General features: G+C 36.1%; 1 protein-coding gene across 1 annotated transcript in view; it reads right to left on the bottom strand.

Annotated features, from left to right (window-relative positions):
• HPSE2 (heparanase 2 (inactive)) overlaps window positions 1-16,904 on the bottom strand; it is an 827,209-nt gene that overhangs the window by 656,929 nt on the left and 153,376 nt on the right. The window lies entirely within an intron of this gene.

Here is a 16,904-nt window from a genome sequence, read left to right as displayed (position 1 = left end):
TACTGGGGGGGGAGTGGTGGGGTGGGGGTGGTGGGGGCGAATGGGGACCTCATATTTTTTTTAATGTAATATCTTTTAAAAAAATGAATAAATTGAGTAGAAATTGAAAAAAAAATTAAATAAAAACTGCTGAGTTAGACTTTGCAGGATTTCCACTGCTCTGGTAAAAACAAATACATGTATATGTATAAGCTATAAAACACAAATCATGTAATTTCTGTGGTTCCACATACAAATTAAATGCTCTTACATTTGTATCTAAATCTCATACAACACAAAGACAAACGGTAAAGTTCATGCTAATATATATTTTTTAAGATTTATTTTAAAAATCTCTAAGTAAATCATGATGGCCTCGTACTTGATGGACAACAGAAAGTTACAAAGAGTACAAGAAGTGCCAAGGGAGAAGAATGCAAAGACAACAGGAGACAGACCCCGGGAAAGAGAACTTTAACCAGCAGTAAAATTTGCCTCCTCCTCAATCCTGGGTGCATCGTGGGCAATGCAGAGGGCAGTGGAAAGTCCTTAATCACTTCTCAACTATGTTTTCATTTGTTTTTCTTGGAAAGAGATGCTTGTTGAAAAGGACTCTGAATTTCTTTTCTTCCAACAAATATGCTTTTGGGGCCAATAATGGAAGAGAAAATGTCTTGAAGAAAGGAGGACAAAAGTCAAAGAAGGCGATACAAATTTTGCAAAGGCTGAAAATGCCTATGAGCCTGAAGGGATTGTTATCTACAAGTCTGAACTAAAGGCCCACAAAGCTGTGTGGGAATAAGCAATAAGCCTTTTTTTTTTTTTTTTTTGTTAAGTAGCTGCTCAAGGTTTTCAACCAAGAGTCATTTCAGACATGTTTACTCCATTTTCAATCTGAAGCCAAAGGTACAGCTATTGGGGAAAGAAAAGTCTGCCATTCCACAGCCAGGTCAGAAGTCCAAGGTTTGTTTGGCTTGTGCCCTTTTGCACAGAGGACCATAAAACTCAACTCTTCCCCATCCTGAAATAAATACTAGGCAGAGTAATGTTTCCAGAATGTAAACAGAATGCCATAGAGAAGAATTTGCTTTTCTTAGTAACTAGTGTATTTAGGGGCACTGAAGTTCTTATTTTCAATTCCAGATAAACAGGAACAATGAAATGACTTCAGGCTTTTTTTTTCACTCTTAGGAAAGTGCTGGAGGAAATTAAGATGTAAAATGCCCTTTTTCTATGCAAATATATGTAGCATGTTTTCACTAACAAACCATGGGTACTTGTAACTCCCCACTAAGTCAAAGATCCTCACAGAAAAAGGATCCAAATGTTCTCAGGACATGGATTTCCCCTTATACTCAGGGGGGTTACTTTTAAAGTTAGACACTTCTGCAAACAGTGCCAACTGAGCTCCCTAAGGAACCACTTTTGCAGGCAGGTTGGCTCCACTGGTTAGAAATGGATGTGAATAAGGCAATCGATTTTAATTTTATCTCAAGGGAGAGACAAAACTCGTAAAAACAAATAGAAAGGGAGTAGGTATAGGTCAGTGGTTTGAGCACCTGCTTTAAATCTTGTAAGACCTGAGATAGCAACTCTTGGTAAATGCATGCTTTCGGTTGCCAAGGGAACAAAGTGATTGTATATAAAGAAGTTAAAAGAGTAGAGCTGGCAAAAACAAACCAGTGACCAACCTGCCATAGTCAACAACTCTAACAAGGAAGTTACATAAAAAAGCCAGGAACTCAACAGTGAGAAAGAGCCACTTTGCCTGTTTTGTAAATCTCACTCTCCTCGTCTATATCCTTCACCCCCAAGGCAGTGAAAAAGTACAACTTCCATCAGCTACTACCAACTTCCTCCCTCTAGCTCTTCTCATTCCCATCTTCTCTGCCTCCCTTCACTTTGGTCTGTAGGTGTGAAGCAAGGGGAGAGAAGTAGGCAATCCTGCTGCAAGAATCTGTAAGTACATCCAGGGTGAGATGTAGCATGTTTCGGCCAAGCAGGATCAGCACTGCCCAGAGCAGCAAAGAAAAATCCAAGAAAATTTTTAAAAAAAATTTTATCTAAGGGCAACCATGACTGCTCAGCATTGAATCATGGAGAAAGAAGTGAACCTGGAGCTTATTTAAAGCAATTCCTCATTTTCAAAATAAGGAAAATCTATTTTCCCAAGATATTTCCCAATACCACACACATTATCAGGCTGGAGCTATTTGCATGCCCATGCTGGTGGTTTACTTAGTCTTTAAATAAGAACAAACTCCAACGAGAAGATAGGAGCTGAACGATCAGTTTCTGTTTCATATCCCTTTTTCTCACCCAATGATTTTTACATCACTCTTCATCACCTTGAATCCATTCTATGATATTCACCATACTGTTTCACAAACCCAGTTCATTCAATAATAAAACTTCTCTGAATTAGTAGAGAATCATATTAGTACATATTGAAAAAAATTTTTTAAGTAAAAACTGGATTTGAGGATAAGAGACTTAGAGATAATATTTGAGACTATTTTAATTTAGAGAAACAACTGGAATTTTATCCTGGTATGGACTAAGGCTTGTCCGAAACAATAAGAAATGGGAAGTACTTTCAGAGAGAAGTCCAAATTCCTCAGCTTGGAATTTAAGGGCCAAAGGTCAGTCCCAACTATTTCATCTCCACTTCTATTTTTCAGTGCCCCTTATATTCTTACCACACCAGACTCCTCATGCTCCCATTCTCTCTTCAGGATTATTATTCCATTTTTGTTTGTTTTCCTATCAAACACTTACCCAGTTCGCTATTCAGGCTTATTATTCCATTTTCCTCACTATCCTACCCATATCTCTGTCACCAATCAAAAAACCAGTAATCTTTCGAGGTGAATCATCTCAGATGAATGCTGCTACTTAAGGCCTTTCCTGAACACATCAGGTAAATTTGAGCTCTTTCTCCCCCACTATGATCTTTCCCAGTATTTTGTTCATGTGTCAATTATAGCACTTACCACACTCTGTCTTCTGTGCTACCATAGTATGTCTGCCTTCCCCAAGAGATGCTGGGACTAGGTTTTCAGCCCATAGTGCCAGCACTGGGACTGGCCTAAAGGAGGCAACACAATAAATGTTTCTTTAATTGAGTTGAAGGATTGGGAAAAAGGAAGTATTAATCAGTATTAAGCAGCCCATATGTGTAATACATAGGAGTACTTTCATCTAAAGAATTTAAATGAGGACCTCTCTAAATGTTTGAATTGAATTTCTTATAGAAAACAAATTATCCTAATCTCATCTTTCATTAAAAGAGTAAATGTGTTTTCCACATTTCCCTTGACTACTGTGCAGATTTCTCTCCTTCTGAGGACTGACAATGGCTCACTTTCCACCCAACTGAAAAATCACAAGATTATACAGAAAAAAAAAAAATTCCCATTTGTCCAGTGCAAAAGATTCCTAGCAATTCTCAAACTGCAGACACCTTTATCCTGGAAAAAGCATCCACCAATGGATGAAATATACCCTTAGTATGAAGACTGTCTGGTTTTCCCTGTATTACTCTAAGTCTAAAATTATAGAATGAGAGTGACTTGAAATTTTAGGGGTTAGAATTTTAATTTCAGTTAGATGTGAATGCAAATAGCAGATAAAGGATGAAAATTCTGCTGGAGTCATCTCCATGTTTAAAAAATCATGTGTACTCTTGAAAACACATTTGTAGATCATAAATGTTTGTAAACTTAAAAAGTAATGGACAGAGCCCATATTTTGTATCCCTGCCATCTTAACCCATCAGCATTGACATTACCACAGAAAAATGTCCCTTTCATGGTTAGTAGCTTGTCCTCCACAGATCCATGATACTTTCTGGTGCCTCACACAGTGAATTATTTTATTTAATTTCTAAGGGCCAGATCCTGCCCTTGCGTACATGTAAGCAATAAGTATTGACGTCAATGGAAATTCTGGGTGTGCATCTGAGGGCAGGCTATAGTCCTCTGTGTATTCCTGATGTGACTGCTGAAATTCTCCTTGTTAAAATGGGTTTGATTTTGGCTCCCCTTCTCTTAAATGTGCACACAATACAGAAGTGATGCATGAAGGCTGTGATCAGATGAAGAGCTTGGTGACTGGGTGAGATCCTCTGTGGCCTTTTGACCTAAACAAAAGAACTAGATTCTAAGTTCTTTAAGTTCTGGGGTCTGCTATTAACCTGATGACCACAATATTTTTTCATTTTTGTATCCATCTCCTTGTTGAATAGAAAACAAAACTGAGATTCCAATTAATGATCATTTAAAAACAGTTGTTAAAAGTATTAGAATGAAAGCTGTGTCCACTCAATACCAAAACAACTTGACTCTTGTTCTTTTGCCACTAAACTGTTGTATTTTTGTTGTTCTTTTTATTGTTTTTTACTGAATTGAACTGCAAACCCTAATAATTCCCAGACGTTTATTTACTTGCATACAAATGGAAACAAACTGGTAAAGAGGCAATCTGGAACTCCCTGGATGTCCCAGCTAGAAATGGGAGACTAATCCTTGACTCTGTACTCTTTCTCACCTGCCTGATATCCAGCTTCTTCTATTCTGTTGACACACACATACATATGGTCACCAGGACCTCTCAGTTCTATCTCTTTAATATTTCTTGAGTCTCTCTCTTCCTCTCAGCTCCACTATCTTTAGTTCTGTTAGTGTTTAGCCCAGTCAATTGCAATAGTCTCACTCTTCTGATCTCCCATCCCCTATCTTGAATTCTATCCATTCTCCAGAGGCGATATAAGGTGTTTAGGAATCTGCATTTTTCTAACAAGTTTCCCAGGAGATGCTTACTTAAGTTTGATAACTATAGCTTTTGTCTCAGTCCCTGAAATTCACTGCAGCCATCTCTGTCACAGCCTCTCTCAAATACAACTCTCCCTGAGACCAGAGAGTCTTTCAGTGCAAATAACTGGATCTTAACTACAGATGGAAAAAACTATCTTCTTTGGATGCTAATAATCCTTCAGAGATGTTATTTACAGATCAACATTTCTACCAGCAGCAAAAATATTACTTTTAAACTATTAGTCCTTGGCAACTTTGTATAATAGTACCCTGCAAAATTAGAAAATGAAGGAGTTCTAAAATATCCTTTTGTGTACTCAGAGACACTGAGCTACATCTGAACTTATCAAATTCCTACTATGTAGCACAGGGAAGTCCATCCATTACCTCATTTAACTCGAACCTTGTGAAATAAGGGTTAATAACACTATGATCTTGTCCAGAGTCACTCAGCTGTTTCCTGGGAGTGCAAAATCTGAACCCAGTTCTCCAGACTCCAAGTGCATGATTATTTTCAGCAAAGTTCTTTAAAGTCATAGCCATTCCTTGCTTTATTTGGGCTCATTTATGTTTCCTTAAGAAGTGGAGTTGTTCTCATTTGAAAAAAAAAAAGGAGAAGGAGCAGGGAGGAGGAGGAGAGAGTGAGGAGAAGGAGAGGGAAGAGGAGGAGGGGCAGGGAGGAGGGGAAGAAAAGGGAGAGGAAGAGGAAGAGGAGGAGGAGGAGGAAGAAAAAGAAGAAGAAGAGTAGTAGGAGGAGGAGGAGGAGGGAAGAGGAAAGAGGAGAAAAAGAAGAAGGGCATAAAGTCTCCTACATATGTTCCATTTGGTATTCTGTGCTCCATTCCCCATTGTGGCACTTCTTGATAGCTTCAGCTGGCATATTCTTCTGTCCCAGATGCTTTTAATTTACCTGTTTATGGGAGCACAAATGTCATTCCATATTTCAAATGTTCTTTATGTTGCAGTCCTGCCATATCATATATTTTTTTCCTGATCCATTTAATATATTCTCTTTCATTAGAGGACATGTCTCTTTGAGCATTAAAGCAAAATTCACTACAGACTTTAAATTCCTATGAACTTTCCTTTTAAAGATTCTTTAATTAAACTCAAAAGTCTCTCTCATCTTTGTTACATTTATGAGCTCAAATGCCAGGAAAGCTGAGGTTTCCAAATAAATCCTTTAAGCTAGTGTTTTTAAAAGTATATTCTTTGGTCATCACAGTATCAGGACATGCTAGGAGTCTGGAGGGGGAAAGGAAAGGGTTACTGGTCATAGGAAAACCACATTCTATATCCCCCTCATTAAGAGTCACATGCATCAGCATAGTAAAGGCTCTGATAAATCTTGCAGTGAAAAAAAAAACTGGTTTTAACTCAGTATTTCTCAAACCTGCTTACCATGCAACCTTTTTTATTTTTCACTCAACATCTAATAAAATCTCATAATTTACTATATGGTAGACACTGGAAGAAACAATAAATGTACAGAGCCTATTAATATGCCATACATATAATAAATGCTCACTAAGTGGTTGCTATTGTTATTATCATTAATTATCAGGTCAATAAGTGTCATGCCTCATGTAAGCTATTGCTCTAAAGATGGTAAGCTCTGGTCCTAAAGTATTCATCAGAAGCATCTCCACTGGCTTTCAGAAATAAAGTTTACTGTTTCCAAAAGAAAATTCATAGGAGAAAAATACTTAGAAAACCCTCGGGAACCTGAGCATCAATAATTTGGAAATGTTACTGTGTCGGAATACCTGAAAGCATAACCAGCTATAGTTTAGAGATAGCATGGTCCTGGGGAAAAGAGACTGAATGACTTTTGAAGTCACATTCAAAGCCAGCCTAGTCCCTGAGTCTTCTAAGCCATGGGTTCTTAACATGTAAATTGAGGATATCACCATCAATTTTTGCAAGGTTATTGTATGACAAATAACAAACCTAGCATTATCAGACCTTCAAAAAAGAAATTAACAGCTTTTGTGGTCCAATGAAATTTGTTGACTTCTGAGAATCCTAAATTATATAAGACAAATTTGATCATGCAAATTGACCCACTTCATTCTCCAAAAGGAACATTTCTTGGAAAGTACAGCCCTTTCTAGAACCACTCAAGAATTCCCCTCTCAGATCTATTAACTAGCCATCTACCATGGCTGCCTCACTAAAGTTTTGACATGAGAATATTTTCCTGAATATAATAAGAACTTCTACCTTTACAATTTCTTTTAAATTTTGAATATGATACACTCACATAGTTTAAGAAGCAAAACATCACCAAAAAAAGCATATACAGAAAGTCTCCCTCTTAACTTACCTTATTCTGCCACATGCCCCATCTGCCACCTATATCCATCCCCAGAAAAATCACTTTTGTTTCTTATGTTTCCTCTCAAATTTTTATGAAAATATATACTATTATCAATATGTATGGACATATTTATTCACTTTTTCTGAATTTTTTGCGTTAAGTGGTCAGTGCATTTATTTTCCTTTTTTTTTCTGAGATCATTACTTAAGGCTTCAATGAACACTGCTTATTTCCTATGAGCACCCATGGTTTCTGATATCTACTATTTTCATCATCATTGTTTTCTAGAAATTTTTAAATTTTAGGTTGGTGTATTTTTGTTTGACACAAGAATAACTTAAGAGAAGTCTGGGTTTTTTTATTTGTCCGTTTGTTTAGTATTTACTAAATTTCCAAATGGGGGCAGGGATTTTCCTTTTTTATTTTGTTATTAGTTTCTAGTTTCATTGCATTGTATGCTATTCATTCTTTAGCAATTGGATTGAAACATTCTTTGTGAACATTTTACAGTTGAGTTCAGAGAATGTTCTATGGGTGCCTGAAAAGCAAAAGTGTGTATGCATATGTATATACATAAATACTTCTATATCCACACATATTTTTGGTGTCTACTTGTTCTATGTTAAACTAAGAGGTAAAGTCTTGAATACTAGTATTTCTATTTTTCCATTTATCTCTTACATCTCTTTTCCTTTAATCTCTTTAATTTCTGCTTTAGGAAAGCTGCTTTGGGGTTACTTAGTAGATATTCACAACTGTCACTCTCTATTGTACCTATTAGCATGGTAAAGATTTCCTCATCTCATTCAATGCTTTTTATCCCAACATTCGCTTTTACTGATATTTCTATTGTGACTATTACTAGATAGATAGATAGATAGATAGATAGATAGATAGATAGATAGATAGATAGATAGATAGATAGATAGATGGATGATAGATGGATAGATGGATAGATAAAGATATAATCTTTTTAAGCCTGCATAAAGTTCATATATATTTCTTTTTGAAACAAAATTGATATAATTCAGCAGATAGACCTGTATATGGTGTTTTCTGTTAACATTATACAATAAATATTTTTCCTTTACACAAAATGTAAGGTCATAAATTTAATAACTGCTGAAAATTAACATTCTACTTTTAACTATACAATAGTACATAATTTTAAAACTTGTTTTTTTCTTACCCAGTATTCTACTAGATTTTGTCAGCAATAAAGATAGTAATATAAATAAAACTTACTGAGTACATACAATGTGCCAGGCACTTTTCTAAATGCTTTACTTATTTATTCCTCACAACAATCCCATAAAGTAAGTATATTTTGTTGTTCATTTTAGAGATGAGAAAAATGAGGCACAGGGTTCTTAAATAATTTCCCCAAAATCAAAAACAAGAATGCCCTTAACATAAGATCTCCTTCTATTTTATTAATTCATCCTTCTATATTGTCTACACTTTGTACACTTCTCAGAGTCTTTAATCTCTTCTGGGTTGACTGATTAAAAATTTTCCTGAAACATTTTCTAGGAAGCATGTTTTCTCTAAATTGTGCAGAGTATTTTATATATATTATTTCATTTACTCTTGAAAACAATCCTATAAGCTAAATAGAAGACATTTCTGTGTTACTGAGTTACCTAGGGAAAGAGAACCAGCAGGAGAGATCTGTAAATATTATGAGATTTTTAAAAAAATCATCGCATGCAACTGTGGGGATGCACAAGTCCAAATTCTGTAGAGCAGGCTGCAAGCTGGGACCTCCGATAACGGTTTTTGATTAATTCCCCAGGAGAAGCTGGCTGGCTGAAGTAGAGATGGAAATTCTCTCTTCTGACCATTGAAATCATCTCTTTTTCTGTTAACACCTTCAATGGATTGCATGAGATGTCTCTCATTATTAAAGGCAATCTCCTCAGGTGATTATAAATGTAATCAATCATAGATGCAATCAACTTACTGATGATTTAAATCCAAGGAATGTCCTCACAGTAACAATCAAGCCAGTGCTTGCTTGACCAAACAGCTGAACACCATCACCTAGCCAAGTTGATATGGGAATCTAACCATCACAATTATCTTCATTTTACAGACAAGAAAATGGGTTCGCGGTGAAGGAATTCAGTGACATGTCTTAAGAAAAAAACAATAGTAAATGGAAGAACAAGGATTAAACCCCAGGCATTCAGCTTTCAAAACGCAGTTAGGAAACGTCAATAACTGTTTCCTCATGACATTGTCAAGACTGCAGTAGCTGCAGCTTCTATGGCTATAACTTATTCTTTGAAGTTCTACTCTTCCTGTTGATCCTATCTTTTTAAAAGTCTATCTATTCCATTTACAAATATAACACAATCTTAGCCCATTGTCACAAAATTTTGACACAAAATACTGGTGGGTGAAACAGACACATCTAATATTTTAAGAGAACCTAAATGTTTTTGCAAATAAGCTGGATTTCAGATCCACAGTTTCTTATCCTAAGTGTTATGGAACTTAAATCTCTTACTATAATTTCCTTAATACAATATAATACACATTGAATGAGTGCTTCTTAATTACATCTTATTGCCTGAATTGCAAAAGTGCAAAAATATGTTTTACTTGTATTTAGGTTTGTAGAAAACTTTAGTTCTTAAAGTGTTCTTAAAATAGACTATCATTCCATTTACCACAAACAGGAAATCTATTCTGAAATCTCTAAAAGAAAAAATCTTGGAATAAGTTCCACCCATTATAATCATTTTACTGATGTAGACTTTAACTGAGTCTTAAGGCAATTCACATACCATATTAATGACATTTTACCAATATTATTTTACCAATACTTTTTAAAAACATGTACCAAGCTTTAATTATATAATAGTTATAATGGATACCACTTACTTGAGGACTGACCATAATCTGGGCACTGTGTAAGCCCTAAACATATATAATTACTTAATCCTCACAACAATCCTATATGGTAAATGTTATTATTATCCCTATTTTAGAGCTGTAGAAACTGAGGTTATGTTACTTTCCCAAAGTCCCCTTGTGGTTTTTGTTGTTGTTGTTTGTTTGTTTTTGTTTGATTGGTTTTTTGGTTGGTTTTTTAGTAGTTTAAAACAACCCAATTTTATTATCTTACAGTTCTGGGGGTCAAAAGTCCAAAATCTGTTTCAATGGATTAAGGTCAAGTTGTCAGCAGGGCTGCTTCCTTCTGGAAGGGAGAATCTGTTTCCTTGTCTTTGTCAGCTTCTAGCAACCACCTCTATTCCTTGGCTTACGACCACTTCTCCACCTTCAAAGTGCATCTTCTAATCTCTGCTTCCATCACCCACTGATCTGTCAGTCACAGCAACAGGCAGTAAGCTCTTCTCCAGATGAAAACTGATGTATTCACCTCCTTACTGCAAGTATCTATCTCTGCATGTGACAGAGCTGCCCCTCAATAATTTTTTTGTAGTACATATATGAATTCATTCTTTAACTGTATAAATCTTTTTTCATTTGGACAAAAAGTTATTTCACTTTCAAGAAAGTATTTTCCAGTGTAGTAAGGAAGAACAGCAAACCCAAGAATCCAAAGACTGGATTTTAGTCCCAACTCTGCAATAAGGCAACTGTATGCCGTTAAACAAGTAGCCTCAGTTTATTTACCTATTATGTGGCTGGATTAAACTTGGGTGAAAATAAGTCTTCCATCTATAAATTTATATTTAATTTGGAAAAAAAAATTTCTGGTTAGCTTTCTATGAGTTTCTTGCAATTCCTGCCTAGAGTACTAAATGTTGAAATGATGACTTCAGCCAGGCAAACAAAAGAATCATTCCCAACTGGCACAGGGTGGAATGAATTATTTCCCAGCTAAAACTGGGGAAACTCCAAGAATGGAATAATAATGCTAAACAGGAAGTTCTTGTACTATATGAAGCTGTCTCTTTACTGCCTCTTCTTCCGAAGAGAGAAAATGGAACTAAAGTGGCAACATTCAATACCCACAAAACACTATATAGAATGTGTTCTGCCTGCATAACTAATGTGGGCCCTGTTCCTCTCTTCCATTCTCCTCATCTACAAAGAGGCTATAGATGACATGAAGAAAAATTTCCCTTTCAGTGGGTTAGGTATTGCCAGTACATGAAAAGAAAAAAAAGAAATATGGAGCTATCACAGATGCAACAATTAATTCAAAAGAAATAAAAATAGTAAGCATCATTGTTTTGAATATAAGACCAATGTTCGTGTAAGATCCCATGAAAATCAGGTTCTTTAAATTTACTCATATCAAGGATTAAGAAATACAGACTTGGAGTCAGTAATATGGGGAAGGAAAGAGGGTTATGTATAAATAAACATTTAAGGAAGCAAATCAATGTGTTTTCCAAAAATTCTATGCTAGCAAATAAACTGGCATCATAAGCAAGCATCTCTTCAACAAGATGAGCACAGCTACCTGGTTCAAAAACAAAAGGGTATTAACTTAGGGGTTTCTGCTTCTAAGAAAATACAATCTTGAAGCTATTTTAAAAGAAAAGGGCACGCTCATTAGTTAAGTTCACTGTATTGTTCCCTGCTTAATACAAATTCTTCTTTCAGCTAGGCCCACCTGCAAGAGAGATTGCATTCTCAGCTCCTTGTAGGCCTGGCAGGCTTAGGTTCTCTCTGAAGAGAATGGAATTAGCAGCCACATTACAAATGTGGAAACTGCTCCAAAGCTGCATGCATAAGCACCACACTTGACAGGTAGGTCTTCCTTGCCATAGGAGCCCGTGGTGGTTTGAAGCTACATGTATCCCAGAAAAACATATTCTTAACTTCAATTCAGTCCTGTGGGTGTGAACCCATTGTAAATAGGACCTTTTGATGAAGTTACTTCAGTTAAGGTATGTCCCACCTCAATCAAGATGGGACTTAATCCTATTACTGGAGGCCTTTATAAGCAAAGTGAAATTCAGACAGAGAGAAGCCACAAGAAGCAAAAAGGTGAACCTCAACAGCACCCACAACAAGAGAGAGAGACCAGGAATCACAGTAGTGTGCCTTGCCATGTGAAAGCTAAGGACCAAGGGTTCGCCAGCAGCCAGCCCCAGAACACCACTATCTTTGGGAAGAAAGTATTGCCTTGACTTGGCCTTTTTCCCAGCCTTAACTCATGGGTAATACATTCCCATTATTTAACCCAAGCCATTTCATGGTATTTGCTTGGCAACCCAGAAAACTAAAATAGAGCCTTAATTAGAATAATAAATATTCTCTTCCCTTTCAACATATACTCTGACTTCAAAACATTAGAAAGGGGAATATTTATGGAGAAGTAAAAGTTCATTTATTCAAAGATGTATATAGTTCCATTTTCACAAAATGAGTTAAGAAAATGGTAAGCCTGTGAAAATATGTTCAGGGTAAGTGGAAACTGACAATTGAAATTAGGACTCTTCTGAATAAAATAAATATTATACTTAAATCCTAATGATAGAAGAAAAAATGCTACCTTTATTCCATCTCTCCTTTATTGATGGATTAGGAGATGCAAAAAATTCTATTACAGTTACCCAAAAGGCTTTTAAATACATCTTTCAAATTTTCATTAGCAAGTTTCCCTTTCACAAAACAGAAATTTCTGATAAATCTGTAGAGGATCAGGAACTTCACTTTAAAAATGCATAAAAGTCTGTATGTGGAGAACAAGGCAACAAAATTATTTTAAACTCAAACATAAAGTATTATTGTATTTTAGTCCAAATCAAGAATTCAGAGTATTTCTGGGTCTAGTTAGTCACCAAAACATAAGTTACATAAAACAGAACTTTGATAAACTTCAAAATTATATAGTAAATATAAACTCTACAGAAACGTAGTGAAAAACTGAATTTTAGGCAAAGAGTGGTTTTTGTTCCTTGTCAATGAAGACCATTTAAAGGTACTTTGGGAAGTTTTTAGGGTTTGTCAATTTATTTTTATTATTCTTACCCTTATGGATAGGTTAATGCTACATTCAGAATATTCACAACAGTCACTAGAAGAATACATGCACAAATCACATAATATACATGTTGAAAACTTTTTTTTTAAACAGTTTTTCAGGGAAGTCAGTTATTGTACATAGGGAACCTCTTTTTTTTGTTGTTCTACGATCTTTTTTTTTTTTTTAAATGTTACATTCAAAAAATATAAGAGGTCCCCATATACCTCCCACCCCCCCTCACCCCACTCCTCCCACATCAACAACCTCTTTCATCATTGTGGCACATCCATTGTATTTGGTGAATACATTTTGGAGCACTGCTGCACCATAATAGTTTACATTGTAGTTTACACTCTCCCCCAGTACATTCAGTGGGTTACAGAAGATATATAATGTCCAGAATTTGTCCCTGCAGTATAACTTAGGACAACTCCAAGTCCTGAAAATGAAAGATTTATAATCTATACATTTAAAACATGCAAGTCATGGTAACCATAAGGAAATTGAAGAAAAATTAAGAAATTAAGGAAATTAAAAAGCTCTAACTCAACTTTCAAGTATATGGAAAAACCCTAATTACATGTGCACAATAAAAGAGTACAAGATGGTCATTTAAATTGGAAATATGACAATGTGATAGCCAGGTCCTGAGCCTCAACAGACTCCAGCACCTACAATATGATTTATTGGACTTATCACACTCAGCTAAGATGGAGTTGAAGAAGGACAACCACCACACCATGGAGCCTAGAGTGATTACAACTGAAAGTGGGAGGATTGCATCCAACATCCATGTGGAATCTGAGCCTCCTCTTGACATAGAGGTGCAATGGACACAACCAATCCAATGTCCACATAGAAGAGGTGGCATTGGATTGGGAAAAGTGGACATGGTGGCTGAGGGGTATGGGGAAAGGCAGGAAGAGATGAGAGGTGGAGGCGTCTTTGGGACATGGAGCTGCCCTGGATGGTGCTTCAGAGGCAATCACCGGACATTGTAAATCCTCACAGGGCCCACTGGATGGAATGGAGGAGAGTATGGGCCATGATGTGGACCATTGACTATGAGGTGCAGAGTTAACCAAAGATGTACTTACCAAATCCAATGGATGTGTCATGATGATGGGAACGAGTGTTGCTGGGGGGGGGGGGGGGAGAGGTGGGGTGGGGGGGTGGGGTTGAATGGGACCTCACATATATATTTTTAATGTAATATTATTACAAAATCAATAAAAAAAATGTAAAAAAAATAAAATAAAATAAAAATAAATAAATAAATAAATAAATTGGAAATAACCTACTTTACCTTTTGCCAAAGAGGAGTATTACACTGTAGCATGAGCTAAAAGAGGACAATCACTCAGGACTAAAAAGCTACAAAGGGCCAGAAAGAAGAGAGAATAGAAGGCAATCTGAAAAAAAGAACCATAAAAATTGCACCACCACCCCTAATCCACAAGGATTAAAAAAAATAACAAAAAGGCAAAAATATTAATACAAGGCCTTAAAATAAAGTGGCTTTTTCTGACTTTTTCAAATTAAATCATCAGGATCTTTTTCAGTTACATAAAAGCTGATTTTTGCCTTCCTTTGTGCTCCTGACCCTGAATCAGGGCTGCTTGCTCTAGTTAGCCCCATTATAATCTTCCACATAATAATTCGATTTTGAAAAATGTAATATGTACTATGAGGCAGGCACTGCACTCAAGTGCTACCCATTACTACATTATCTCTACACTCAGCCCTCAAAGGTACATTCTATTCTGAGGAGAAAGGGGAAATAAATAGAAAAGCAGCATAGATTGGGTGTTAGGAAGAGTTTTGGAGGGAATAGAGTTTGGAGTGAGAGTTTTGGGTTGCAGCTATTGGCCACATGAAGAATATCAAGAGGAGCTTCAAGGTTTTTAATATGTTTGCCTCACATAAAGTGTACACTCTCCCTTTGGCACTGTCTCAAGAGAATGAATAAAGATTTGAAGGATTGCTGTTATTTCTAAATTTTATATTGTTGCTTTGAAGGCAACACCATATGGAGCCCTGAGATTTGTTTGGGTTACACTTTCCTATTTTCCTTCTGGAGACGTGCTTCTGTCTTCCTTCTGCTTATGTCTCTGCCCCTCTTCTCCCCCACAGATTTGCAAAATGCACCAGAATTGATTCACAAGGGAAAACTAAGAATTGTTTCTTACAGGAAGATATATTTTAATGTATTTAATGTATACATTTGTAGCAGTTTGATATGGTTATGAATTTCAAAAATAGATATTGGATTATGCTGGTAATCTGATCTGTACCTGCACATGATTGAGTTATGATTAGGGTATTGAGTCCCCACCAACCTTACAGTTAAAAGGTGTGGCAAAGGACAGAATTGAGGGTTTCTGATGTTGGAGTTTTGATGTTGGAATCTGATGTTGAAGACTTAAGCTGGAGCCCGGGGAAGTCAGCATGCAGAGGAAAGAGAAGCCAGTCCCAGGAAGAAAGGAACCTTGAACCCAAAGAAAAGCAAGCTCCAGGAATGTAGGAACCCAGGAAGCCTGAACACTTGCAGACCTTGGCAGCCATCTTGCTCCAAATAGACTTTGGTGAGGGAAGTAACTTATGCTTTATGGCCTGATATCTGTAAGCTCCTACCCCAAATAAATACCCTTTTTAACACCCAGCAGATTTCTGGTATTTTCCATCAGCACCCCTTTGGCTGACTAATACAACATTCTAAATTATTTCTAATCCACCTTTACATCTTCAAGCAGAATACACACACACACACACACACACACACATATATCTATTATATATAATATATACAAAGTACTATATGTGCATTTATGTGCATATGTGTACATATATAACCTATACATAATGTACTCTGATGCCTTTCAATTAATTGAGCGGCTATGTTTGAGGTATTAGTAGTATAAAGACATTGTTTCTGAAAGCAACAATTTGTTACTTGATATAAACATGAAAATCCAAAGGATATGTTGGTTTGGAGTAAAGAAAGTTATTTATTTCTACCTTGGATCATATGAATTGGAAATGACAAAGGAATGTGCAAGTGAAATAGAGGTTAGAAACATGAAAGTGGAAGCTGGAAGAATATTACTTGCAGAAATATACATTTAGGAGTCAACTTTTTGGGTAAAAGTAGAGGTGAACTTACCTTAAAGTTGGTGAAGTTCAAACAACAGGGATACTCAAGAGAGAATTAGGGGCTACTGTTTATTGGGTACAGACTTTCTGTTTGAGGAGATAAAAAAGGATGTGGTAATGGATGGTAGTCATGGTATCAAAACACTGTGGAAGTAATTAATACCAATGAATTGTATACTTGAAAGGGGTTAAAATGGCAATTATCCTTCCATTTTTCTTATAGGAAGTGAGATTACAAAATTACTATCATCCAAGAGTATGTAGTCAAAAAAATGTGGGAAATGTATTATAGAAGGGTGCTCTGGGGAAGAAGTGAGGAAAGTGTGTTCACATGCCTATGCCCCATATCCCAATAATGAACCCTCTACTTCCTCTAAAGCCTGGACTCTAATAAACACACACACACATTCCAGTCTGGCTACATGGAGAACTTTAGTTTTGATTACAGCCATGAAAATTAAGGACTTACTTCTTTTTGGAATCTACTAGTTCTTTTTCACTTTGCATTGTGATAGTAACTGAGAGATGGGCTCATTCCTTAAAGGATGGACAATCTTGCTATTAATAATAATAAGAATGATGATAATAACAGCAGCTACTATTCACTAAGTGTTTTGTACTAAGCACTTCATAAACATTAGTGAATTTAATCCTCACACACCTTATAAGATTCTATTTTCCCAAT

This window comes from Dasypus novemcinctus, chromosome 6, assembly GCF_030445035.2.
Source record: "Dasypus novemcinctus isolate mDasNov1 chromosome 6, mDasNov1.1.hap2, whole genome shotgun sequence".
Lineage (NCBI taxonomy): Eukaryota > Metazoa > Chordata > Mammalia > Cingulata > Dasypodidae > Dasypus > Dasypus novemcinctus.
The sequence above is the reverse complement of the archived record's forward strand: the minus strand, read 5'-3'. Positions and strand labels throughout refer to the sequence as shown.